The sequence below is a fragment of the Sus scrofa genome, chromosome 3 (assembly GCF_054392235.1).
Source record: "Sus scrofa isolate SSC_HxYL_T2T_F1_AM1 chromosome 3, Sscrofa_HxYL_maternal_Yorkshire_Landrace_v2.0, whole genome shotgun sequence".
In the NCBI taxonomy this organism is placed as follows: domain Eukaryota; kingdom Metazoa; phylum Chordata; class Mammalia; order Artiodactyla; family Suidae; genus Sus; species Sus scrofa.
In genome coordinates this window covers 12474596-12501771 of record NC_139385.1, presented here as the reverse complement: position 1 = coordinate 12501771, position 27176 = coordinate 12474596, and the positions used below count along the sequence as shown (strand labels likewise).

The 27176-nt window shown below is 43.5% G+C and overlaps 1 long non-coding RNA gene across 4 annotated transcripts in view; it reads left to right on the top strand.

Moving 5' to 3' along the window:
* Positions 1-27176, top strand: part of LOC102157493 (uncharacterized) — a 978951-nt gene that overhangs the window by 847987 nt on the left and 103788 nt on the right. For all 4 annotated transcript variants that reach the window (XR_014840336.1, XR_014840342.1, XR_014840343.1 and 1 more), the window contains 2 exons: positions 3467-3641; positions 26046-26138. This is a non-coding gene — a long non-coding RNA (uncharacterized LOC102157493). The remainder of the gene's footprint in view (positions 1-3466; positions 3642-26045; positions 26139-27176) is intronic.

The following is a 27176-nucleotide window of genomic DNA, read 5'->3' as shown; positions in this document are numbered from 1 at the left end:
GGTCCCTCTCTGCGGTGATTGTCCTTTTCTCCTCTGTCCGTGGAATTTGTGCACATTTTCAAACCCAACTCGGGGATCCCTTTTTCCGATGATCTTACCCCGACGATGTCCGTGGCTTTGTGTTACGGTTTGTAAAACAGCTCTCCTTCCGAGGAATGCCTTCCATGGGTCCCATTTTTATGTGCACTGTATTTTTTTTCCCCCATCAGACCCTCCTCATGGCCATGCAAGACGGTTATTCAAGGTATCACCCTCCTTTTATAGGCCACAGGCTTGTATAGCTTATAAAGGTTTATTGATTTGTCCAAAGCCTTGCAGTCTATAGACGGGGCCTCTGCCAGGACCCAAGCACATAAATGCCCAAGCCTTGCTCAGTGTGATAGAAGCGCTATCCTTCTTTCAAATCTTTCCCAAATGGCCTTTCTCTCGCCACCCCATGCATCTGCTAGCAATCTGCTAGAGAGGCTTTAACAAAGTACATCCTTCCCCCTCTGATCTGGTCCCATCGCACCGCAAATGAAGGGTTTACTCCTATTTTCATAAGTTTAAAGTTGGTTTCACACTTCGAGCTAGAAATTAAGCCCATAGGCTTGAGAAACACAAAGCCCCAGCCTGAATGCTGGATGTAAACGCCCCATCCTCACTCTTCGATGTGTCCGTGGAAAATGACATGGGCATTCTGGTTATGTATCAGTCTATCAGGAGGTGGGTCACTGTGAGTCTTCCTAAAGACCTAAACTTACCACAGTTCCGTGATAAAAAAAAATCAAGTTCCTAGGCTTGCTCAGCCTAAAAGGGCTATTTCACAGACCACGACCCTCTGTAAAGCCTCCTGATACCTGATCAGCCACACATCTCTGGTGACATTTTACCACAGGTCTTCTTTCAGGTGTCGACACAAATTGGTTGTAGTTTCATACTTCTCAGGTTTTTTGAGTGCCCATCTTTGTTTGCAGTTACCTCTCTTCCTTACCCACCTAGTGAACGCCTATATTTCCCTCAAAAATCCAGTTCAAATATCCTCTCTTGGGGAGGACTTTTCTTGTTGAGTGTCTTTTTCTGAATTACCACGGTACTTTGGACATACCCTTGTCTTTCATTACCTATGAAATACCTTTTGCATACAGTCCCTGAAGTTGCTGTTATATATTTAATCCTAATAGAAACTCCTTAGTGATAGACGTGGTTATTCATATATCATAAATGATGGATTGAAGCCTCAGAACTTTGAAACCCAAGGTCACACAGTTAGTGAACGTCCTGGGCTAGGATTCTAATTGAGATAGGTCAGTTGCAAAGGTCATCCTTATAGTTACGATGCATTGTGGTTTAGGAACTTGTCTGCTCTTCTGCATTCGACTGTGAGCTTCCAGAGGAACCATGAGTCCGAGCCTCTTCTCCACATACCAGCCATTGCCTGCCCAAGACATGCTGTGTGTGGGTATTGAATGAGCGAATGAATGAATGATGGGGTGGCTTTTTCCCAAGGCAAGAATGTGACCACCTAAAACAGATTTTGTGCAAGCATTGTTTCTTACTGTCTTTAGCTTTCTGCCTCGATTAATGGTATGATCCGCTCTTCTTCTTCATTCCGTATAAAAGATGCCATGGAGATATGCATGGAAAGACACTCTTTCTGGTCCATTCCAGGGACTCGCTCAACCCCACAATGCTAATGTTAAGCAGCTTAAATGGCCCAAGCATTGAGCTTACCCCTCTCGTTTATACTACAGCAAGAACGCAAGATGTGCTTGTTTCAGAGACAGAAGAAGACAGCCTCTGATCTACACGTGATTTCTTCTCCAATGTTCTCTCTCTATAAATGGCAGATGGTTCGCAGGCTACCCTGTGAATGTTAGGATACTTAATGCCTGCAAGGAGTCTAGAGGGGCAGGAAAGAGAGATGATAATGGACTCAAAGGCAGTTACGATGTGTTTATGCTTCAGTTCCCACCAACAGGATGAGTTGCAGCTCAAAAATGGAGGGTGGGAATGGGGTGGGGAAAAAGCCAGGCACCTGCAAAATCTGGAAAATGAGGCAGCTAGAAAACACTGGCAGCAGAGATGTTTAGTTCAGGCCGGTACAGACTTGGTTTCTTCTAATCTGCTTATTTAAGTATTAGGGCTTCTCTAAGGCAAGCTCCAATTCTTGCATGAAATTTTTAGTTAAATAAAATTATCATGATTATTTTACCACACCTATACTAATGTCCTTCCTATCTATCTTCTACAGAATAAAAAAGCTTCTCAACACACTTAGATTCCTGCATGAAACAGAAAATACAAATACATTCCTAATATAATTTTAAAACAGTGTACAACCACGCTAGAAATGGGGGAAAATGTGCCCCAAAACAGAAGGCCATTTTTTTTTTTGGCAAATTAGCAAAATTAACAGTGATGCAAAAATGATGATCCAAATTTTAGTAACTCTGTAATGCCATCTGCATCTTCATATACATTGATAAGAACATTAATTGGTTCTATCTTTTCAGAAATATCTGTAAAGAGTATCAAGGATCCACATAAGCAATATTCCTAAATTCTGGTTCTGAAAATTCTATCTTAAAGAAATCATTCGCAGTATAAACAACAAAGTCTTACTGTATAGCAAAGGGAACAATATCCCATCTCCTAGGATAGACCAAGATGGAAAGGAATATAAAAAAGAATATATGTACACACACACACACACACACAAAATGAGTCACTTTGCTATATAGCAGTGTTTGGTACATTATAAATCAACTATACTTTAATAAAAAATTTTTTAAGAAATAAGGAGTAGGAGGGAAAGTTTATACAAAACGATGTTTATCAGAGTTCCTCTCGTGGCTCAGTGGTAATGAGACCAACTGGTGTCCATGAGGGTCCAGGTTCGATCCCTGGCCTTGCTCAGTGGGTTAAGGATCCAGTGTTGCTGTGAGCTATGGTGTAGGTCACAGACGTGGCTCGGATCCTGGGTGGCTGTGGCTGTGGTGCAGGTCGGGAGGTACAGCTCCGTTTCAGCCTCTAGCCTGGGAACATCCATATGCCATGGTTTTGGCCCTAAAAAGACAAAAAAAAAAAAAAAAAGAAAGATATTCATCACAGTATATTAACAGCAGTAATGAAATAAAATGAGGAGCAAAGTAAATGCTGCCTAAATCTGGAGGTCTGGTCTGGTCCTGATGCAATGCTGTGACAAGTAGTCTATGTCTTTCACTCATTACCTTTGTTTGCCTCTAGAGGTAGAAGAAATAGCCATGCGTATTTCCTTCTAGGTTTTTATTTTCTCATTTTTTTCCCACCTAACCCTTTATTCGCCATGGAATTTTTTTCAATATGGGTTATGAAGGGTCATAGGATGTGGGCCTGAGTTCTGTCTTAATCACTGCTGCGTTAACCTTGGGCAGATAATTTAACCTCTCTGAGTCTCAGTTAGCTGACCTATGGAAAGCCAAAAACAATCACACTTGTCTTACAGATCGGTTGTGACTCAGCAGTGAATCCGGGCGGCTAGAAAGAGTGACGATTATTTTAACAAGCAACTGGACTCAGAAGTGAGGGTCTGAGCGCAAACACTCCGGAGTCAGAGACGAAAGATGAATCACTGAGGAAAATCTGGAAAAGGCAACCCTGACTCAAGTTTTAAAAATAAGGTGAGAGAGACTTCTCCTCCTAGCCATGACGGAATAACAGGGGGATGGGGGCGTGGGCCGTGGACTTCTGATCCAGCCTGGGACATCAGATAAAATGCATGAACACAGAGTGTTCAGAAACGGAATAGGAGACAGTGCAGACATGACTCCTGCAAGAAGGGAAGCAAGCTAGGTGAGCACGAGGGATGCCCCAGCTCACTGCCTGCCGAGAGGTTCGTCGGTTATGAGCAAATGGAGGGGAAAGGGTTAAGTCACGTGAAACTTCGGAGGCACGTGTGGAGCCTGGGCTGGAGGGCCGGGGACTAGATTTTGCAGGAAAACTTACTGGAAAGGAGAGAGCAAAGACAGAGAGCATGCCAGGAATCAGCAGAGGGCTGTCCTTGCATCTCTGGCTGGAACACTGCTCTGTGCCCCGGGTGTGAGAAAATGAACCAGGCTGGGGAAGAACCTCTGGAAAGCAGTTAGAATAACTCCCAGGAATCATGAGGGTGGATGTCATGCGTATTCCTACCCCATAGAGTGAGAAGATGGAACACTCAGCAGAGTGTAGGCAGCAATGGGTTAGCTCCCGTGTGGGGGTCCTGGCCCGAAGGCATGTGTGCCCACCAGAATTCATGTGTTGAAACCTAACCCCCCAGGTGATGGCGTGTGGAGGGATGAGGGGGCTTTGGGAGATGATCAGAGGTCAGTCTTTTATAAAAGATGCCCCAGAGAGCTCCCTCATCCTGTCCACCAAGAGACTAGAACGCCCGAACACCGAATCTACCCGCACCTTGATCTGGGACTTCCCAGCCTCCAGATCTGTGGGAATTAATGTTTGCTAATGAAGCCGCTCACTGTAGAGTGTTTTTGTTAATAGCAGTCTACACAGACTAAGACATGAACACAATGCATGCTAGACTTTCTTTACCTGGAAGCCAGGTAACATCGTTGCATGACAGTACTCCTTCCAGGACAGGCTGTGGTTCAGACAGATCATGTTCCCACAAATGCCAGAACCTAAAAAGAGGTTCGGCTCAAAGGCCACACCCTGGGCACAGATCCACAAAGACCACTATCAGCACAGCCACACTATTCTCCTTTCGCTTAGTGGACAGAAATCTGTGGATGCGAATCCACCCCCTCCCCCACCCCAGTGAAGCCTGAGCTCCTGGTCCTTTATCTTAACAAGCCTGGGCACCAGCATCCCTTGTGGTACTCACCACCAGCAGCTAGACACCTGAAGAGCAAGAAACTTGACCCTCTCTGTACTGGCTGACACCAGACGTTGCAAGAGGAAACCCCCTTCCCGAGTCTGGGTTTATTTGATAATCTGCATTTTACCCATCTCTGAGGGATCTCTGAAGGCTAGAGCGTCGCTTCCAGATTAAAATCCGGTCTGATGATGAAATCATATTCCAGACCACATCTAATGCTACCAAATACTGAAAAACCCATTAAGAGCAAGGCTAGTGGGCTGGATTGGCTACTCACTTATCCAGAGACTTTGAGAAAGTTATTCAATATTTTGAAGCCTTGATTTACTCCTCTGTAGATGAAACCAATAGGGTTATCGTGAGGATGAAGTCAGTTATTTTAGGTAAATGGATTTTTCCTTAGATATTGTCAGGGCGCAAATCACCATTAGATGCACATTTATGCTGGCGAGATTATCCATTAGCTTCGGGCCCCCATGTATCATTGACACTCTTTCTGGGACTTGTTGGACCTCCGAGCCATCGTTTCTTCGGATGGCATGATCCATTTATGTGATGCAATTGAGTGGGAAGAATTAGCTCAAACATTCCTCAACTGCCTTTATCTTCATTACTTTGTAAAGCCCAAAATAGGTGAATTTGGCCGAGAAGCTGCCATGTCTTCCCCCCATGGGAAATTCAGAAGGGTCTCGCGGAGAAATTTTAAAGAAACGAGCAGTTCCCATCGTGGCTCAGCCATAAAGAACCCCGACTAGTATCCGTGAGGACTCGGGTTTGATCCCTTGCTTCGCTCAGTGGGCTGAGGATCCGGCATTGCCGTGAGCTGTGGTGGAGGTCACAGACGTGGCTCAGATCCTGCGTTTCTGTGACTGTGGTGTAGGCCGGCGGCTATAGCTCTGATTCGATCCCTAGCCTGGGAACCTCCATATGCCCATATGCTGTGGGTACGGCCCTGAAAAGACAACAAAAACAAAAAAAGAAATGCTAGCTCTGCCTTCCAGGGGTAGACCATCAGTGCCTATGCCTTTTCTCTGGTCCACATAGTTATCTTGCCCTAATGAGTCTCCTCCAAAACTACCTTTTGATTCTCTTTATCACCAAACGTCGAAGCAGACTTAATTATGCACATGGGCTCCGTATGGCGGTGATAGTCATTTTCGTCTAGGTGACCCGACCCGATTTTCTCTAACTTCCCAAAGAAATGGAAACTAACCACCGAAAATAGAGGAAAATCAAGAATCCTGACAAAGCTTTTTTTCCAGGAGGAAATAGGGTTTTTTTTTTCTTTTTTTTTCTTTTTGGGGTCGTATGTGAAGCATATGGAAGTTCCCAGGCTAGGGGTCGGATCAGAGCTGTAGCTGCCAACCTACCCCACAGCCACAGCAAGGTGGGATCTGAACCGCACCTGCAACCTACACCACAGTTCACGGCAATGCCAGATCCTTAACCCACTGAGCGAGGCCAAGGATCGAACCTGCATCCTCATGGATGCTAGTCAGTTTCGTTTCCTCTGAGCCACAGTGGGAACTCCAGGTCTTATTTTTATCCTAAGAGCATTATTATCATCATCGTCAGCTGGGGTGAAAACTAGCCTCTGCTAGAGAGAAACACAGAGCTGCCTTTATGCTCACAGCTGCACGTTCTGTTCTGAAACATGACCCACCAGAACAAACGGCCCATTTTGCCATCGCTTTCCTACTCAAATTTTAGTCCACTGCAATGATTTCTGCAATCCAATCTGGTCATTAAAACCTAAGGCTCTCTCAGAAGAACATTTCAATGCCTTGGCTGCTTTGCTGCTTCAAATGCTCGCTGGGCCTCCTTCCCCTCTAGGGTCTGGGTGTCTCTAAACACTCAGGGTCTCTTTCTTGTCCCTTCCACAGGGGTGCTGGGCAGAGGAGAATCATCACCCTCCTGATTCCTCGGCTATCGGAACACTCTCCTCTGAACTTGGCCCTCTCCAGGTTACCTCTCACAGCTCCCAGAGAGGCAGGCAACCAGAGACTCTGCCCCTGATGAGGAGACAGACTCACATCTCACACTAAGAACCAGGGGCCTTTTGAACTTGGCATTTGGGTATTTAGCAATCCATTCCCCAAGTCATACTGTCTCTGTCATTCCTTCAAGAGTCCATGGCTGAGGAGTTTGACATGCTTTTGCTTAGGGACACTTCCTGTTCTAGCACAATCTTTATTATTTCGACTTCGCCATACCTCCAAGTATTCTAGAATGTGTGGCTCTCCTGTGGACACTTGTTCCACATGCATTGACTTAGAACGGACTAGGGACTGGGGTTGTGAGGAGTGGTGATTAAATAGGCTCAGACCCTTCTGGCCAAAAGCCTCAACTGGACACATAACTAAAATACAAAGCAAGTCTCTGATCACCCCTTCATGGGATTTTTATGTGGTTTAAATGAGAATATCACATGGCATATAGTAAATCTTCAATAAATATTAGCTATTTTATTGCAAAAGAAAAGAAAGGGTCCATGGCTGAGGGAGATAGGAAAGAATCTTGTATCTTCATGGCACCCATAGTTTCTTATTTTTTTTTTTTCTTTCTTTGGCTGCACCTGCAGAATATGGATGTGCGTAGGCTAGGGGTCACATCGGAGCTGCAGCCACAGCAACGCTGTATCCAAGCCACATCTGTGACCTATGCGATGTGGCATACACAGCTTGCGGCAACACCGGATTCTGAATGAGAGAGGAGAGGGATTGAATCTGTACCCTCACAGAGATAACATTGGGTACTTAACCTGTTGAGCCACAGCAGGAACACCATGGTTTCATGTATTTTTATGCTCTTGAGCCTTCTAGTTTCTGGGCAGCTTCTCATTCCAAAAGCTCGATGGGTCTACCCTCATACGGCCAAGTGTAATCACCTATTCAGTTTTCTTGCATGGTTTCCTGAAGACATCTCCTCAAGGTCTCCAAAGGCTAAGGAAATCTCAAGGGATCTATCATTGAAGGAGTTCATTAGAGAACTGTAGAAACGTATGTCTAGGAGCAAACAGAGAAGAAATTCTTTTGGCATCCATATACTCTGGAAACACGCTATGCGCTCATCTCATCCACCCATCTAGAGGCCATCTCTTCCATTGATATAATAACAAAAAGTCACTAAATCACCAGGACACTCCTCTATTTAAATAAAATGGGTCTAAGCACCCCAAACTTAGAATTATTATCAATTCCTATTCATTCCAGAGTTAGCTGTAATAAAAATCAACACAGACAACTGGCACACTTCACACCTTGAAACACACTGGAATCAGAGCAAGAGATACCAGAATAGGACTTTTCCTTCTGGAATTTGGTTTAAATCTTGTATGCAGAGAACACACAGAATATTCCAGCAAATGCTTTCTCCATCAACTTATCCCCTAGGCAGACTAAGCGTGTACAGAGAGCACCAGCAAAAGAACACCAGACACTAAGAATAATTCATCATTTTACTCAAAGCATTTATTCAAAATATTTAGAATGGAGTTCCCATCGTGGCGCAGTGGAAATGAGTCCAACTAGGAACCATGAGGTTTCGGGTTCAATCCCTGACCTCGCTCAGTGGGTTAAGGATCCGGTGTTGCTGTGAGCTGTGGTGTAGGTCACAGACATGGCTCGGATCCCGCCTTGCTGTGGCTCTGGCGTAGGCCGGCGGCTACAGCTCCAATTCGACCCCTAGCCTGGGAACCTCCATATGCCATGGGAGCGGCCCAAGAAATGGCAAAAAAACAAAAACCAAAACAAAACAAAACAAACAAAAAAGAGTATTAAACTGCATATGTTGACCTTGACCTAAGAGAGCCCGTTATCCTTTCAAGTCTGCCAATTCTGCTCAATACTCTGATCTTGAGGTTCTTCTCTCTTAATGAGAAAGTCTGAATTTAATGGCATCCTGAGATGGAGAGAGAGAGAGATGGGAAAAAGAGGTAGCAATGTTTTCTTCCAGACTCACAGGAAAAGAACAGACACGGGAGCCCAAACACTTGTGTCTAAGACTCAGATTTTCCTTGGAAAGTCCATTCATCTTTAAGCCCTTTCTGCTCAGCTGTCACATGGGTAAAATGATACTGTCCCAAGGTATCTCCTTTCACAGGGCTTATAGTTTAGATCTGGCCTTTGCCTTTAGCAGGATTATGGGCTCGTTGGCTTGGTCTGCTGTTCAGCTCAGAAGAATATTGCTCCACTTTTAGTGCCACAGTGGGTGCAATGGGGTGTAAGACGTACTGGCAGTGAACCCATGATTGCAGTGAAATGGGTTTTCCAGCAGGAAGAGCAGACACAAATGATCCCAGTCATCAGCAGGACTAGAGAATGCATGGCCCTAATGGGGAGACTGGAGCTTTTCACTTGCATTCACCCATTCTTTTGTTGCTTCCATTGTTCATTCGTTCATTTGTTCGTTCATTTGCCCCACCTTATTATTTCCCAGGATACAGCTGTGAGTGAGAGACGAGGCCTTCCAAAACTAGTGTAGAAAAGGGGAAGACAGACACGTGCATAGTCACTGCAGAGTGAGATGGAAAGAACAGGGAGCCGTGAGCCGAAAGGGTCAGGGTGTGTCCACCAACTTCTGCGGGAGCGAGGAAGAGCCTCCTCGGGGAACTGACGTTTACACTGAGACCTGGGATGTGAATCCTGAGTCGGGTGAGGATGCAAAGCCTGTCCAAAGCCTCAGAAGCAGGAGGGACCACCCAATAACTGAAAATGAATAGAGCTGAGTGTGGAGTAGGGATAAAGGAGCAGGTGGCAAGTGGTGAGACCGGGAAGGTGGCAGGGCTCAGATGAAGTGGGTTATATAGTTAGCGGTCCTAGAAGGGAAATTGGTGGCCACATGGAAAACCGTGGAAGCTCTGTTTGTATTTCCTGATGAAGTCCCTCTGCTACCATTAGTGGAAGTGCCTTCTTGATGGGATATGCCATATGCTTTCCGAGTGTGTGTGTAAGTGTGTGACGATATATATATTTATGTGTATACATAATTATATTAATATGCAATAATTCTGTATAGCAATTACGTATTATATAACATTATTAATAAAACACCATGCATATTAATGACATTATATACTATAATTATTATATATTACATATATATTGTGATTGTTATATTTATAATATAATGCATTATTACATAATTTCATATTATACAAATATATCACTTTCACCTCTTTTCGCTTGATATAAATGGTGATATATGCTTAAAAATTCTTGTGCAACTTGATTTTTCACTTACTGTGTTTTGAGTTTCCTTCCTGCCCATACACTGTGGCTATTAACCCCTTGTCAAATATTTGACAAATATCTGGTTTACAAATAGTTTCTTCCATTCTTGGGTTGCCTTTTCACTCCATTGATGATTTGCTTCATTGCACAGAGGTTTCAAAATCTGATATAATTCCATTTGTTTATTTTTTGCTTTTGTCATGTTTACCTCTATACTATGCAAGAAACCATTACCAAATCCAATGTCCTGAAGTTTTACTCCTGGTTTATAGTTTCAGGTTTTGCATTTAGGTCTTTGATCTATTTTGAGTTGATTTTTGTATATGGTGTAAGAGAAGGGTCCATTCAGGCTTTTGCATGTGAGTATGGAGTTTTCTCAACATCATTTGTTGAAGAGACTATCCTTTTCCTATTGTGTAAGCTTGTAACCCTCATTGAATATCATTTAACCACACATGCAAGGATTTAGTTCTGGGCTCTTTATTCCATCTCGTTGGTCTATGCATCTGTCATTATGCTTGTACTATATTGTTTTGCTTATTGTAGTTTTAGAATATGTTTGAAATCAGGAGGCCCTCAGAACTTTTTTTTTTTTTTTTTTGGTCTCTATCAAGATTGTTTTGGCTATTTTTGTTGCTTTTTCTATTGTCTTTTTATTCTCTATTTAATTCATTTCTGTTTTAATCTTTATTACTTCCCTCCTTTTGTCACTTTAGTTTATTCTACATTTTTCAGAAAAGAATCCCGTGAGAGGCAGGTGAAGAAACATTATCCTTTAAGTCCCATTCTTCCGACAGGTGCCACGTGGTAAGTCAAACCCATTCCATCTGACAATGGTCATAATAAACCGAACCTGGTCTGTCTGTGATACGGGCCATCTTTACCTTCAGTCCTGTGGCCAGAGTTAAGAGCCTGGCTTTCCAAGTGAGAGAGAACAATACGGCACCATGATTTTCCTGCTACCAAATTTCATATGAGAAATGGAGAAGTGTCAGAAAGCCTTTTTTTTCTCATCTAAATCAAAGTCAATCTTGCCCTGAGCTCTGTGCCAGCAAGGTGTTGAGAAATTCAGTCTCAGTCATTGCTGGAACTCCCTGCTCCTCGATTCCCAACTCTAGGAGGGAACCTCGGGATCTCATATAAGCCAAAATGTTGGGAAGTTTTCCAGAATAGTTTTATGTTGCTCATCCATGATACAGACATTTTCTAAGCCGAGTCCTTTGCATGGGTGCAGGTCCACCCCTAGGGGCTGCATGCCCTTGACGTAAGATCTTTGAAGAGACTCTGATCCAAGCCCTGGGCCTTATGATCTGGCTGTGGCTCTGGGCCATTCATCTCTGACGACCTCCAAGTTGCCAGGTAGTAAAGGAGCAGTTCTCTTCTTGGTGTTGGAGAAGTCCCTCCTCTTCGTTTGGCCAGTTGTGTCTTCCTTGTCAAACCCTTTCCTCCAGCTTTTCTTCTCCTTCTGGGATGGTCTCTTGCCATTAACCTTTAGAGACCCGACACTGATGTCCCCTCCCTCCTTATTGGAAGGAGGAGCTGAAACCTGACAGCTTTTCTAAAGCATTTCTTAAAGTCTAGATTCAAATTCTGACTCCATCACTTCAGAAAACTAAATAAGTTTTCTTTCTGTGTCTTGAATTTTTTTCATTTTTTTTCTTTCTTTTCTTTTTGTCTTTTTTATAAAAGTGGCATGATAACAGTACCAGTGGTATAAGACTACTGTGAAGATTAAATTTAAAAGCATATGTATTCCTTAGAGAATGTCAAATATTTTACAAATAACTAGTCATGGAGAAGGTGTAGAGAAAAGGGAACCCTCCTACACTGTTGGTGGGAATGTAAATTGGTGCAGCCACTATGGAAAACAATAGTATGGAGGGTCCTTAAAAAAACTAACAACAGAGCTACCATAGGATCCTGCGGTCCCACTCCTGGGAATATATCTGGAGAAAAACATAGTTTGAAAAGATCCATGCATCCCTATGTTCATAGCAGCACTATTTACAATAGTCAAGACATGGAACATCCATTGACAGTTGAATGGATAAAAAAGGATGTGTGCAAATACATGTATATATCATGGCATGCTACTCAGCCTTAAAAAAAAAAAGAATGAAATAATGCCATTTGCAGCAACGTGGATGAACCTAGAGTCTATCATACTGAGTAAAGTAAGTCAGAAAGACAGATACCACATGAAATACCATATGATATCACTTATATGTGGAATCTAAAAGATACATGGATGAACTTATTAATGAAACAGAAACAGACTCAAAGATATGGAGAACAGACTGACATTTACCAAAGGGGAAAGAGGATGGGGGAGGGATAAATTAGGAGTTTGGGATCAGTGAACACAAACTACTATGTCTACAATAGATACACCACAAGGTCCTACTGTAGAGCACAGGGAACTCTATGCAATAACCTGTAATAAGCCATAATGGAAAAGAGCATGAAAAAGAATATATATATCTATACATACAGAAACTAATATAGCGTACATCATAAATCAACTTCAATACTTCAATTTAAAAACAAAACAAAAACAAGAATGTCACCTACTTTAATTAATAAACTGTGAAAAATTATATCCCAGGACATTCTTTACAATTCTATAAACACTAGTATGTACATTTTTGTTAAGTTCAAGCAATTATTTGTTTGCTGGCTTTTTCATCTGTATTGTCCAATGATCCCAAAGCACCAAATGCATTGTGAGTTGTACGTTTTCCTGAAGATCAAGACATGCCCTGAGATACAAGTTTTCTTACTGCTACAGTATTTCAACTGCTTCTCACATCTCTCATAATTCTAGGACTTATTATATTTTTGGTCTTCCTATCTCAGTGGCCACTTAAGATATTAAAACTTTTTGACTATAAAAACTTTAAAATGAATCCACAGTTATTTCTATTACAGTCATTGTTGCTGTGCCCTTTTGCCTACTTTTGAGAGTCAGCCTATAAAACTCCTGGTTCTGAAAGCAACATCTAGAAAACTCGATTATTCCCCAACAAAAGAAGTCATCATTGTTAAGCTTGCTAAAATATACTTGGCATTTCCAAATGAACCTCCTTTATCTCAATAAGCAACAATTACTCCAAGTTCTTATTTTAATTCTAAAGCTAACTTAGGGCTGCCTCTAAGCCTGGAAACAAGTTTGCAACGTTGAAGTCTCTATGAAATATTTCCTCCTTAGTTTCAATAGCCTATTTTCTGAGACAGCAACTGAGTGACAGCTTAAAAGAACACAGATTATAAACCCATTTAAGAGTGCTGCCTTTTTTGAATTTGTCACAAATGGAAGGAAAAGCCAGGGTGACACAGGCAAGGCTCAAGTGCCAACCTGTGTCTTTCTGTTTATTCATTATTCAAGGGTCAGACCCTCAACCAAGGCCAGCGAGAAATGACAAAAATAAATACATATCACTGCAACAATCTGCAATTTAAAATAATGAAAAGCAAGATTCCTATTCATTTTTATGGCACAAACCTGACATCATTTCACTCCAATTTTCTATAATGGAACCAGCTGGGCTCTGGGAGGGAACTAGTAATAGGTTTTAATGGATAAAATCTGCCATTGAAACTGGCCATTTTCTAACGCGATCTCAGCACTTGGCACCCAGCCCATCATACGGCGTCACGCTTTCCGCAGCGCTGAACCAGCTGGTGCGATGGGAGGGGTGAGTGCACAGAAGGACCACTGAGCTTGGAGGAGCCACTCCCGTCTCCATCAGGGCGAGTTCTCAGCACCGTGTGGGGTTCCATAGCCCCAACTGGACAGACCACGGGGGAAGAACCAGGGTCACGTCCTTTTCAATTAAAGCTATTGCAATCAAATCAAGATTAAAGAGAGAGTGGACAGGGCCAGGATGGGTGAGGGCAGCGGCTTATCATCTCAATGGCAAGCTCCTGAACTGATTTTCAGTTCTATTTGACCACACTAGACAAAACTGGGCTTTACTGGGTCTGGATTAATAGTCCGTGAGCTTTCTCTTTCTCTCTTCCCTTCTCATTCCATTAAGCCATTCCACCTCTCCTCCTCTTCAGCCCTCACCCTGCTGTTAACGTATGAAAATAGCATGCAAAGAATGGAATGGGCTGACTGCCATGGAGAGGAAAATGGATGTTCATTCTAATTTACTCCATGGCATCACGCCTTCTCGCTACCTCTGTTTTCTTGGCGAGGCAACTTGATGGCCTCTTTGAGATGAAGACTGGTCTGTCTCTCAGTCTTATGTCTGAGCCATGGTCACGGTGAAACAGGTCCCCAGCCTTTGGAAGTTGGACGCTGGTCTGAAATGGTCATCCAGCCCAGGTTTATCTGGGTGCGGGAAATTAGGCTCTTTTTCTTTCTTTTTTTTTTTAACTTGTAGCGTATTTCGGCTAAGTGATCCCTAATGTTTATTTGAGAGAAATGCTGCAGGAACTAAAAATGAATGATGTTTTCAAATAATGTATACTCACTCTGCTCAAAGCATGTTTTACAACTTCTGTTCCAACTGCCTCATGCCAATGGCCCAGCAGCACGTGGACGAGCTTTGAAAGCCAATTTAAAAGGCGTTTTAGAGGACAAGGCATGACCCCAAGAGAAAACGCATGCGGGATGGCCACCTCCTCGGCGCCCATGCCTCTTTGCTCATGTTGACTGGTTTTAGGACCATGTGTTTTCCTCTCATAACTGTGGCCGTGGCTCCCATCACCAGGGTTTGCTACCATATAGAACAACAACAACAGAAAGACAAAAAGAAATCTGGCTGAATAAACATTATTTTTTTAAAAAAACTTTTAAATGATTTCTATTTTTCCCATCATAGCTGGTTTACAGGTTCTGTCCATTTTCTACTGTATAGCAAGGTGACCCAGTCACACATACATATATATACATTCTTTTTCTCATATTATCTTCCATTATGCTCCATCATAAGTGACTAGGTATAGTTCCCAGTGCTATACAGTAGAATCTCATTGCTTATCCATTCCAAAGGCAATAGTTGCGTCTATGAACCCCAGATTCCCAGTCCACCCCACTCCCTCCCCCTCCCCCACAATCTGTTCTCCAAATCCATGATTTTCTTTTCGGTGGCAAGGTTCATTTGTGTCGTATTCCAGATAATAAGTGATAGCATATGGTATTTGTCTTTCTCTTTCTGACTTATTTCACTCAGTAGGAGAGTCTCTAGTTCCATTCGTGTTGCTACAAATGGCATTATTTTGTCCTTTTTTATGGCTGAGTAGTATTCCATTGTGTATATGTACACATCTTCTTAATCCATTCATCTGACCAATGGCTTGGAAAACCTAAATTCTAATCCAGAGTGACTGGCCTCTGATTTGATGCTAGCACAGAACACTGCTGTGATCTTTTCTTTGCACTCCCACTTATGAAGCTCCTGACTCTGCACCATCCTTGTCCATCCAACTCAAAGTCCTGCACGAGGTCTCTGACTCCCCAGAGCCTCCCTCCCCTCCGCTGCCCATCACCCACACTTACTGCCTCCCACTGTGGGCATTCTCTGATCTTTCAGGCCACCAAACCCTGGTGATTTTTTTTCTGCCCCTTCTTCTTCCTGCAAGGCGCTGATCAGCTGCCCAAGTAAAGCTGCATTTTCTGTTCTCATATGTTTATATTTCCAACTACCAACTGCCCACATTTCTACCTAGTTAGCATCTCAAAGACCAGTTCTCCAGTGTGGAGGATATAGCCTGCTGTGTAGAAGGAGTTTGAAAAGCATGATGTTCACAAATTGACCCCCCGCCAAAAAAAGAATGGAAAGTAAGACAGCCCTAACTTACCCCCTCAACAAATATCTTTTTTTTTTTTTTTTCCACTCTAGATGTTCTGAAATATAGGAATTGGAACTTGGTTCCCCACTTGCACTGATCGCTGCTTTTGACTTTTATCCTTCCAGAATAGTCAACTCTATTGTGTATACTAAAGGAAGACAACAATGGTATGGATAATAAAAAAGACACTTCACAGATAATTTGTCTTTGATTTTTTTTTTTTTAAGGCTTCATGCATGACATATGGAATTTCCCAGACTAGGACTCGAATCAGACAGAGCTGTAGCTGCCAACCTATACCACAGCCACAGCAACACCAGGTCTGAGCCTCATCTGTGACTGACACCACAGCTCCCAGCAACGCCAGTTCCTTAACCCGCCAAGCAGGATCAGGGATCAAACCCACATCCTCATGGATACTAGTTGGATTTGTTGCCGCTGAGCCACAAAGGGGAACTCCTGCCTTTGACATTCTTCCTAATGTGTTTTTACAGCAGCTTTTCTTTCCAATGAAACTTAGGGGGAAAATGTATAGAAAGCATTCGGAACTGTAATACGAGACATGAAATTTCTTTCTTGTTATCGACTTGCTTTATGGTTGTGGTCAAGTTCTTTTTTCTCTTTCAGCCTTAATTTCTTCAAAATTCTAACGTGGGTTTATTTGGGTCCAAAATGAGTAGCATCAGATGATGTGTCAAGTCCCTTTCAGGCATGTGGCATATTGTTCCCAAAGACAGCCAGCAGCCCCTCCCACCCATGTTTATCCCAGTCCTCCTCCCAGAAGCGTGTAAACCTCTATCCTCCCCTGGAATCAGGGGGGCAGGAACACGTTTTTTTTTTTTTTTTTTTTTGTCTTTTGTCTTTTTTGTTGTTGTTGTTGTTGTTGCTATTTCTTGGGCCGCTCCCGTGGCATATGGAGGTTCCCAGGCTAGGGGTCTAATCGGAGCTGTAGCCGCCAGCCTACGCCAGAGCCACAGCAACGCAGGATCCGAGCCGCGTCTGCAACCTACACCACAGCTCACGGCAACGCCGGATCGTTAACCCACTGAGCAAGGGCAGGGACCGAACCCGCAACCTCATGGTTCCTAGTTGGATTTGTTAACCACTGCGCCACGGTGGGAACTCCAGGAACACGTTTTAAGATCTCTGAGAGATGTAAAGCAGTACTCGTAGAACTTGGGGCCTTAGAGGGGGGGAGAGTCAAGATGCAGTGAAAAGTTCATGTTTAGGAGTTCCTGTCATGGCTCAGTGGTTAACGAATCCCACTAGGAACCATGAGGTTGCAGGTTCGATCCCTGGCCTTGCTCAGTGGGTTAAGGATCCGGTGTTGCCGTGAGCTGTGGTGTAGGTTGCAGACGCGGCTCGGATCCCACCTCGCTATGGCTGAGGTGTAGGCCAGCAGCTGTAGCTCCGATTCGACCCGTAGCCTGGGAACCTCCATATGCCGTGGGAGCGGCCCCAGAAAAGGCAGAAAGACAAAAAAAAAAAAAAAAGAAGAAGAAAAGTTCATGTTTGGAGAGCAAGTTAAGGGCATTTGGGGACAGAAAAAAAAAATCAATGATTGATCAGATTTTTCCCTTTTCTGTCTGGTTGCATAGTAGAATATAGGGAGTATCTTAATTTTCTTACTTGTGAAGGGCATCTGGCAAAAAATAAAAATAAAAGCATATTTCTTCCTTGGGGTGTTTGGTAGATCCACTGATCCACCAGGAGCCCTCATAATGAATTACACTCGACACAATGCCATATTTGTTATGAAGTAGGTCCCATTTGACTTCCATACTAAAAGGTTTGGTTATAGAATTTTTCTAAAATCCTCATTATATAGAACATGTTCTCGCCTCAAAGGTATCACCCCAATCCTGAATTCGGGACATTCGAGGTAACATTGCCTCAAATGAGAGTCAAAGGATATACACTATGACACATCTTTTTTTTAATTGTTATTTCCCCAATACAAGTTTCACTATGATACATCTTGATAACCAAAAGACAATTTTACAAATATATATATTTGTAAAAAAATATATATATATTATTATCTGGAGCCCCTTCCCCAGTCCAGAGGTATGACCAGTCTCACTCAACCTTAGCATATCCAAACTCTTGACAAAGTTTATAATTGAGCTCTTGCCTTTGAGACATATTTGAGAAATAGCTGGCTTCCGGGTTTCCATGGCGACCACTTCCCAACTTGTGGCTTAAGGTAACCTCTGTCGACCATGGCTGGGGGTAGTTATCAAGCTGTCACTGGCAATTTTCCCCCTCATTTACTAGAAGCAACATTCCAGAAAGAAAATAACGGGATGACATGGTGAGAACACACTTTCACTTTGAGACTGCAATTTTGGGAAGACTTCTACTGTCAGCTGCAAGCTGCTAATCCCAGGGGAGTATGACCAACCCACAATCTGAGCAGCAGAGAGAGTAGAGAAAATAGCTCTGAACGTGTGGTCAGGCTGAATAACAGTTCTGGCCCTGGCGTGCTAACGCTAAGATCTTGGGCATGTCAGGCAGCCATACAGAGTTATCAGTTCCTTTTTCCTCCTTTCTTATGAAGGCAGAGAATGGGTTTTGTCCTCCTTATTGCAAAAAACCCGTAACGCCAAAAGGGAAGGTGGGGGAGGATAAATTAGGAATTTGGGGTTAACATATACACACCACTGCATATAAAACAGATGCCCAACAAGGACCTACTGTATAGCACAGGAAAGTGTAGACAATATTTTGTAATAAGCTACGGGGGGGGGGAAAGAATCTGAAAAAAGAATATATATATAATACACACACACACACAGCAAATTGATTCACATACATGTATACTTGAAACTAATACAACATTATAAGTCACCTGTACTTCAATTAAAAAAAGACTGATAATAATGGAGTTCCCATCGTGGCACAGCAGAAATGAATCTGACTAGGAACCATGAGGTTGCGGGTTCAATCCCTGGCCTTGCTCAGTGGGTTAAGGATCCGGGGTTACCCTGAGCTATGGTGTAGGTTGCAGACACGGCTCGGATCCTGCATTGCTGTGGCTGTGGCATAGGCTGGCAGCTGTAGCTCTGATTGGACCCCTAGCCTGGGAACCTCCATATGCCAAAAGCGTGGCCCTAAAAAGCAAAAAGCAAAAGACTGATAACAAATGAGATGATAGGGTTAAATGTGCTTTGTAAACTGTGAAGTGCTGTACGGGTCTGAGGCTTTGTTCTTATTTCTGACCTTTGAGTTTCTGCATTTCAGAGATGGCTGGATCACTTGGATTACAACACTCAATACTATTTAGGTTCCTGCCAATAAAGTCTCACTATGTGCATCAAAACCAAGCTGATAATGTGTGTTAGATTTAAGAGCGGCTAGGAAGAAATGAGAGAGTGATTCGTGATGTTTGCCAGGTCAGGATTCATGGTTGCTCACATGGCTCCAGTTTATTTCCAATGTCTTGCATCATCTTCAGCATCAACAGTCTAAAGTCTTTTTTCCTGGAGGCTGATAATCACCTGATCACTTAGCTGTTTTTCTGGGGTTTTTTCTTTCTCCTTCATCTGAGTTATAGGTCTCCGTCTTTTCATTTTTATAGGTTTTTGGTGTGGTGTCCTTTTTGCAATTTCTGGTGTCTGCCTACCTTGTGGCTGAAGTTGGTAAGGGGGCTTGCTGTAGGCTTCCTGATGGGAGGGACTGGTGCCTGCCCACTGGTAGGTGGAGCTGATTCCTGTCCCTCTGGTGGGTGGGAGTTTGTCTCTGGGTGAGATTGGAGGTGGCTGTGTGCCTGGGAGGTTTTTGGGCAGCCTGTTTACTGATGGGTGGGGCTGTAATCCCACCTGGATAGTTGTTTGGCCTGGGGCTTCTCAGTGCTCATGGGTGGGGCCAGATTTTCCCATAATGGCCACCTCCAGAGAAACGGGTGCTGATGAATGTTCCCAAGAGCTTTGCCTCCAGTGCCCTTCCCCCACAATGAGCCACAGTCACCCTCTGTTTTCTCAGGAGATCCTCAAAGAATTGCAGTCAGGTCTCACCCAGATCGCTATGGAGCCTTTGCTTTGCCTGGAACCCCGTGCACGTGAAAGTCTGTGTGTGCCTTTCAAGAATGGGGTCTCCGTTTCCTCCAGTCCTGTGGAGCTCCTGCACACAAGCCCCACTGGCCTTCAGTGCCAGATGCTCCAAGGGCTCTTTCTCCCAGTGCCAGATCCCCAGGCGTGGGGACTTGACGTGGCTTCAGAACTCTCACTCCTGTAGGTGAGTCTCTGTGAACCACTTCCTTTCCAGTCTGTGGGGCTTCCTACCCAGGAGATATGGGGTTGCTGATATCCCATAATCACTCCTCCTACCTCTTGATGTGGCCTCCTCTTTGTCTTCTGGAGTAGGATATTTTTTGGAAAGTTTCCAGTCCATTTGGTTGAAGGTTGTTCAGCATTTGGTTGTAATTTTGTTGTTCTTATGAGAGGTGAGCTCCAGTCCTTCTATTCCACCGTCTTAATCCCATCTCCTCAGGCTCACATGGAATCTATTCATTGTATGCACATCTATATATCAGTTTTCTGTAAACACAGGCACTACATATATTTTAAATGCAGCTAAAATTTGGCAAGTGATCGTAAGAAAAACAATCTTACAACTCTGTAATGAACGTTTTGAAAAGCGGCTTTGTACTTTTAATGGCTTTTGATTCTCAGACTGTCTGGGCTGAATGAATGGGTAAAACTGGATACTTGACATTTGAGGCTGATTTTTTATTCAGTAATCTCATGCCATCCCCAACTCCTTTTCTATGGCTAAGGAGATGAGATTCCTTAGTGTTTTACTTAAAATTGACATGCTCAGTAGCAACATGTGGCTAATGGTTACCATACTGAACAGCTCAGATTACAGAACCTTTGCCATCTTTATTGTCTGTTGCAAAATGCTACCGTAGATACTTGGGAGCCTTTTAGTGCAAGTGGGAAAATGCTATGTTATTATTTGAAGTTTGGAAAAACTTCTTGTGCAGGAAGCTAATTGGGGGAGAAGTAAGAAAAAGTCACATGCTAATCTGCACAAGACGACACAAAACTACACGAGCAGGGAGGGTGGGTTGGAGGAGGCAGATTTGAAATGTATCAAGTTTGGAGCAAACAGCTTTATGGCTGTGTTGATTGGTTGAGAACTAAATAATCAGGGTATCCATCAAGCTGATCATTGAATGAGTACATGTATGTCTGCAAAGAAGGGCTGGACTAATTTTGTGTGCCTGGGGAAAGCAGAGGAGGGGCTTGCTGGAGATAAGATGGCGAGGACCAAGGAAACAGGTTCCACACCCCCATGTAGACCATGAAGTTGACAGCCTGCAATTTTCATTTTCAAGCATTGTCTTTGACATTTCTGAAGCCATAGGCATATGTACACATCAAAGAACTAAATCGTCTTTATCAGTCTTTGAGAGCTGGAGGGGCACATTCGAAATTCTTGCCAGGACATAAGACTGAACATTTCCAATGTTCTGGTTTTTCAGCAAGGTCTTTGCCAGTCATGGAAATGACTCCATGTGTGACATCTTCCTGCGGTGCCTTCTGATTGAACAGATCGGCTGCAGCCCATTGGGTGAACGGTCCAGTTAGCTAAGAGAATCGTGGAGGTTTCTGTCGATTGCACCGTTTGTTGAGAGATGGAAGCTGAGCCAGTCTATTGAGAACTATAGTCAGAGGAAGGGGCACAGAATTAAGAGCCTAAACAACTAAAACTGGAGAAAGAGTTGCTTTAGTACTTTGCTTTCTGGCAAAATTGTTACGTTGGGACATTAAGTTTTTTAAAGAATCACCCCTGACTCCTTTCCTTTCAAAATTCTTCTCTTGACTCTTCCTGTTGACTGGAAAAAAAAAAAAAAGTACCAACTTTAAACTTCATAGTTGTGTTTTGTCTCACCAACTCACTGAGGACTTCAGCCATGGACACAGCCTCTCAGATAGATCTAAGGGACTATTCCAAAGAGGTAAGGCAGGAGCCAGCCTATGTGGGAGTTTTTACAAAAGACCCAGGGAGTCGGAACATAGAAAGATTGCTGTTAATTAAAGAAAACCAGACAACTCAAGTTAATGAATGTAGTAGCACTTTTCTGTGTGGGAGCAGATGCGAGAGTCCGGGGCTCATTGAAACAATCCCTTTGATATGCATCTTAACTATCCTGGGCCAGAATCCTGCTTTTCTTCAACCTGAATCCCCCTCAGGGTGCCCCTTTGCGGGTGGCTTACAGAGGCTGATGGCCAGATGGCCACAGTGTCCTTTGTTTGCTGCTATGGCAGGTGGCATTCTTTGTCCCCATTCCCATAAGCCCCCAGCATCAGTCTCCACTACGGCTGCTCATGGTGCTGATGAGCAGGCTTTCCTTTACTGAGCACATATTTTGTACCAGCCCTGTGTTAAATTCTTCTGAACACTCCATCTCCACATTACGTCATCTGTGAGTGGTTGAGCCAGGTCTCAAACGAGGTTCTCTCTGATTCCAAAACTATGTCTTTTGCTGTCCATGCTGCCCCTTCTCTGGAGAAGGCTGAGGGGGCTCCGTGTATCCTTCATGAAGGAACTTCCAGCAGAGCCTGTGCTTGGATATCATTCCAACAGCCATAGGAATGGTTATTTTTTCCTTAATGCGTCCTACAAGAAAGCAAGAAAACCTACCCAGCGGTGGTGAGGCGAAGAGATAGTAATTTGGTTCCTGCAACTCTGAGAGGCCTTTTCTTTTCCTTCCTGTAGGATTAAGTGGATTCAATGTGACAAGACCAATTGGAAAGGTGGAAAAAAAAAATCAGCTAAAATATATGGATCCAGAATGAGGCATCCTGTCCAGTCAGGGGCCCTTGGGGTCAGCAGGGAAGCTGAACATGCAAAGTTGATAGAAGCAGGTCAAGAAGATTCCATATCTCAGAGTTTCCACTGTGGCTCAGTGGGTTAAGAACCTGACTAGTAGCCATGAGGATGCAGGTTCGATCTTGGCCTCATTCAGTGGGTTAAGGATCCAGTGTTGAGAAGAGCTGCAGCGTAGATCGCAGACACGGGTCAGATCTGGCATTGCTGTGGCTGTGGTGTAGGCTGGCAGCTGTAGCTCCGATTCGACCCCTAGCCTGAGAATTCCCATATGCTGCAGGCACGGTTCTAAAAAGAAAAAAAGAAGAAGATTCCATATCTCTCAACCGTTTCAAATGATCATGTAAGACACTTATCGAAGAGGGGAAAAAAATCCACTAGTGAGATTATAAGTAACTTCTAAACACATGAAAAACATGCAAACTCACTAACCGTTAACAACATACTATGTTATGCCTTTCAAAATGGAATAACATTTGGAATTTTAGAAAAACTTAAAGTTTGATGGAGGTATGCTGAAAGGGGTCTGTAAATATAAACAATCTGCTAATTTGACAATGTTTGCAAAATTAAAGGTGATTCTCCTTCACCTTTAATTCTACCTGAAAAAACACATCCTAAAAAAACCGGATTCAAATAATTAGAAAACCAGAGGAGCATCAAGAAAGAAATGGAAGAGTACATGCAGGAGTGCTCATAAAAAAATTTTTTTTGAACTTCCTGGAAACCGATTCCACCAGCATAAAAATATGTATTAATAGAGACTGCAAAGGAATACAAGAAAATACCTTGTGTGGACGATTCCAGATATGGGAATTGTGGATGCTTTCTTCTTTTCTTTTTGGTGATTGCCAAGTTTTTGCCCAAAAAAGTCTATATTTAAAACTAGTATATGCTAGAGGCGTAGTTTGATACAGTGAAAAGAGCACAGAGCTTTGGAGTCAGAATTCCTGGGTTCAGACACCAGTTGTAGACTTACTAACCATGTGACTTCGGACACGTTGCTTAAAGTCTTTGTGCCTCAGTCTTGTCATCTATAAAATGGGGGTGATGTGGCACTCCTGTGGCCCAACGGGATCAATGGTGTCTCTGCAGTGGCAGGGACACAGGTTCGATCCCCAACCCAATGCACTGGGTTAAGGATCTGGTGTTGCTGCAGCTGTGGCCTAGGTTTCAACTCTGGCTCAGATTCCATCCCTGGCCTGAGAATTCCACATGCCACGGGGCCACCAAAAAAAAAAAGAGGAAGAAAAAAAAGGTGGTGGTGGGGGGTATTTACAAATTAAAAAAAATGAAATGGGGTGATGATCAGACTTAGCTCATGGGGGTGAAATGAGTTAATATTCTTAAGACGTATTTTGAACAGTGTTTAGCACATAGTAGAATTATATAGCCTTACTTGTTGTTATTCTTATATTGTGAATGCCAAAGAGAGCTCTGGGTGTCAATCAAAGCTGCGTTACATAATAGCCATATGACATTCCGCAAGCTACCAATCCTTGCTGAACCTCACATATTTTCATTTGTAAAATGAGTATAACAATGCCAAGCTTTTGGGTTTTTAATGAACACTAATAATTATGTATACTATTAGAGTATACAGAGTCTTGATGTATAATATAGTATATAATATGATATGTCATGAAGTTATTTGCAAAGACTATTAGCTATATAACTTATAGTAATATACATACTATACATTATTTACATAATGTGCATACATAGGATAAGCAACGTACATAAACTCTATATGTACATAATTCAAGTTAAATGATGTCTGTTTTTGAATTTTTTTTTTTTTTTTTTTTTGCCATTATGTCTGTTTACTTCTTTTTTGCCTTTTTTTTTTGGTCTTTTTTTTTTGCCTTTTCTAGGGCTGCTCCCGCGGCATATGGAGGTTCCCAGGCTAGGGCTCGAATCAGAGCTGTAGCCGCCAGCCTATGCCAGAGCCACAGCAACAAGGGATCCGAGCTGCATCTGCGACCTACACCACAGCTCACAGCAACGCCAGATCCTTGACCCACTGAGCAAGGGCAGGGATTGAACCCGCAACCTCATGGTTCCTAGTTGGATTCGTTAACCACTGCGCCACGACGAGAACTCCCTGTTTTTGAATTTAAAACCAGAAAAATATGTTGTAAACCTGAGAAGCACTTATGTAAAGAACATTTTCTTGGGGGGGGGGCTCATTATTATGTTGTAATATCTTATTTGTGTTCTGTCATATTTGCTAGTAAAACAATTTTTTTGTTTGTTTTTTTTAGGGCCGCACTTGGGGCCTATGGAGGTTCCCAGGCTAGGGGTCCAGTCGGAGCTACAGTTGCTGGCCGACACCACAGCCACAGCTATGCCAGATCTAAGCCACATCTGTGACCTACACCACAGCTCACGGCAATGCCGGATCCTTGACCCACTGAGCAAGGCCAGGGATCAAACCCGTGTCCTCATGAGTACTAGTCAGGTTCGTTACCGCTGAGCTGCAGTGGGACCTCTGTGAAACAATTTCTTTTTTTTTTTTTTTTTTTTTTTTTTTTGTCTTTTTGTCTTTTTGTTGTTGTTGTTGTTGCTATTTCTTGGGCCGCTCCCGCGGCATATGGAGGTTCCCAGGCTAGGGGTCTAATCGGAGCTGTAGCCACCGGCCTACGCCAGAGCCACAGCAACTCGGGATCCGAGCCGCATCTGCAACCTACACCACAGCTCACGGCAACGCCGGATAGTTAACCCACTGAGCAAGGCCAGGGACCGAACCCGCAACCTCATGGTTCCTAGTCGGATTCGTTAACCACTGCCCCACGACGGGAACTGCAACAGTTTCTGATATAATTCTGTACTAAGAGTACTTACTTCATTCACTCCATGAGAGCAAGGAAGTCAAGCGGTTCAGTCCCATATTAAATATTCCCAAGAGTCCAACATACAAGTCATGTGTGGAATAATCACAAAAGTCACAGTTTAGTCCTTTGAGGCGGCTTGGAGATGATTCCTTTTAAGATGCTGTCTGATAATAAACATCTAAGGGGGTCATTCCTCACAGGATATTTACAGGTTAAAAGGGAAGTTTCAAGGAGTTCCCTGTTGGCCTAGGGGGTTAAGGATCCTGTGTTGTCACTGCTGGGGAACAGGTTCCATCCCAGGCCTAGGAACTTTTGCACACTGCGGGCATGGCCAAAAACAAACAAATAGATAAAAAGGAGTGTCTCAGAGTTATAGAGAGAGACACAGAGGAGGGTGTGTCCGCGAGGAGTGGAAGGGTGTGTGTGTGTGTGTACGTGTGTTTTGAAGGGAGGCTCTCCTGACACCCTGCCCCTCTAAGTCACAGAGACTGTGCTCTGTTATTCCAGATCCTACCTGATTTCTCTCGTGGAGGTGGCCGCCCCTGGAGAAGACATCTCACAGAAAAGGCCCCGGAGCCTCGGCTCACTGGGGACTTCCAGGTAAGCTGCCAGGAGCCTTCAGGGCACTGAAGGCCATTCCCGTGCCTCCGCCTTGAATGGTGGTGGCTGCATTGGCATTGGGTCTCAGCGCCCTGCCTCCACTTCTAAGTCATTGGCACAGATTAGGTTCAAATTGACCCTCTGACTAAGAGAGCTCCATACACCGATGAAAACTACTTATATTCAGTCTCCCAAATGACTTTATCACTAGCCGACAGTGGGTAATTTGCTTCAATTTTGGCGTTTGGATTTGGGCCTGAGAGTCCATTGTCAGGCCATACCATTAAAGGTGGTTTAATTAGTTTTAAAAAAAGGAGAATTGTGTAAATCAGGGCATCTATTTGAGATTCTAGGATTATCTTGCCGCTCCTGTCCTCCGCTATGCTCCAGCTCTTATCAAGAATACGTTAAGAAATTTAACATCTGATGCTTACTGGTGAATCAGAAAAATCACTAACACTTAATTGTAACTGCAGGTCCCCAGTAGGCAAAAACCGCTTATGTTTCTCCTGAGAATTAAGACTTATTACACCCTGAAAAGATGTCCTGTACCAACCTCTGCCTTAAAAATGCGATCCCTGGAGTTCCCGTCCTGCCTCAGCAGTTGACGAACCTGACTAGGATTCATGAGGACTCGGGTTTGATCCCTGGCCTTGCTCAGTGGGTTAAGGATCTGGCGTTGCCTTGAGCTGTGGTGTAGGCCACAGATGTGGCTTGGATCTGGCATTGCTGTGCCTCTGGCATAGGCTGGCAGCTGTAGCTCCGATTAGATCCCTAGCCTGGGAACCTCCATATGCCACGGGAGTGGCCCTAGAAATGGCAAAAAGATTAAAAAAAAAAAAATTGTCTCTTTGAGAATGTGATGCAATTTAATGCGATGTCCATTGAAATTTCAACTACAGTAACCTTGACTCTTGACACCTGTCTGATTTCCATCTGCGGAGAAACTGGTGTCACATGATAATATGTGTCTAAGTAGGGTTGTTTCATGACTATTTGAAAGAGTGAAATATAGGAAAACACCCACAGCGGTAAATA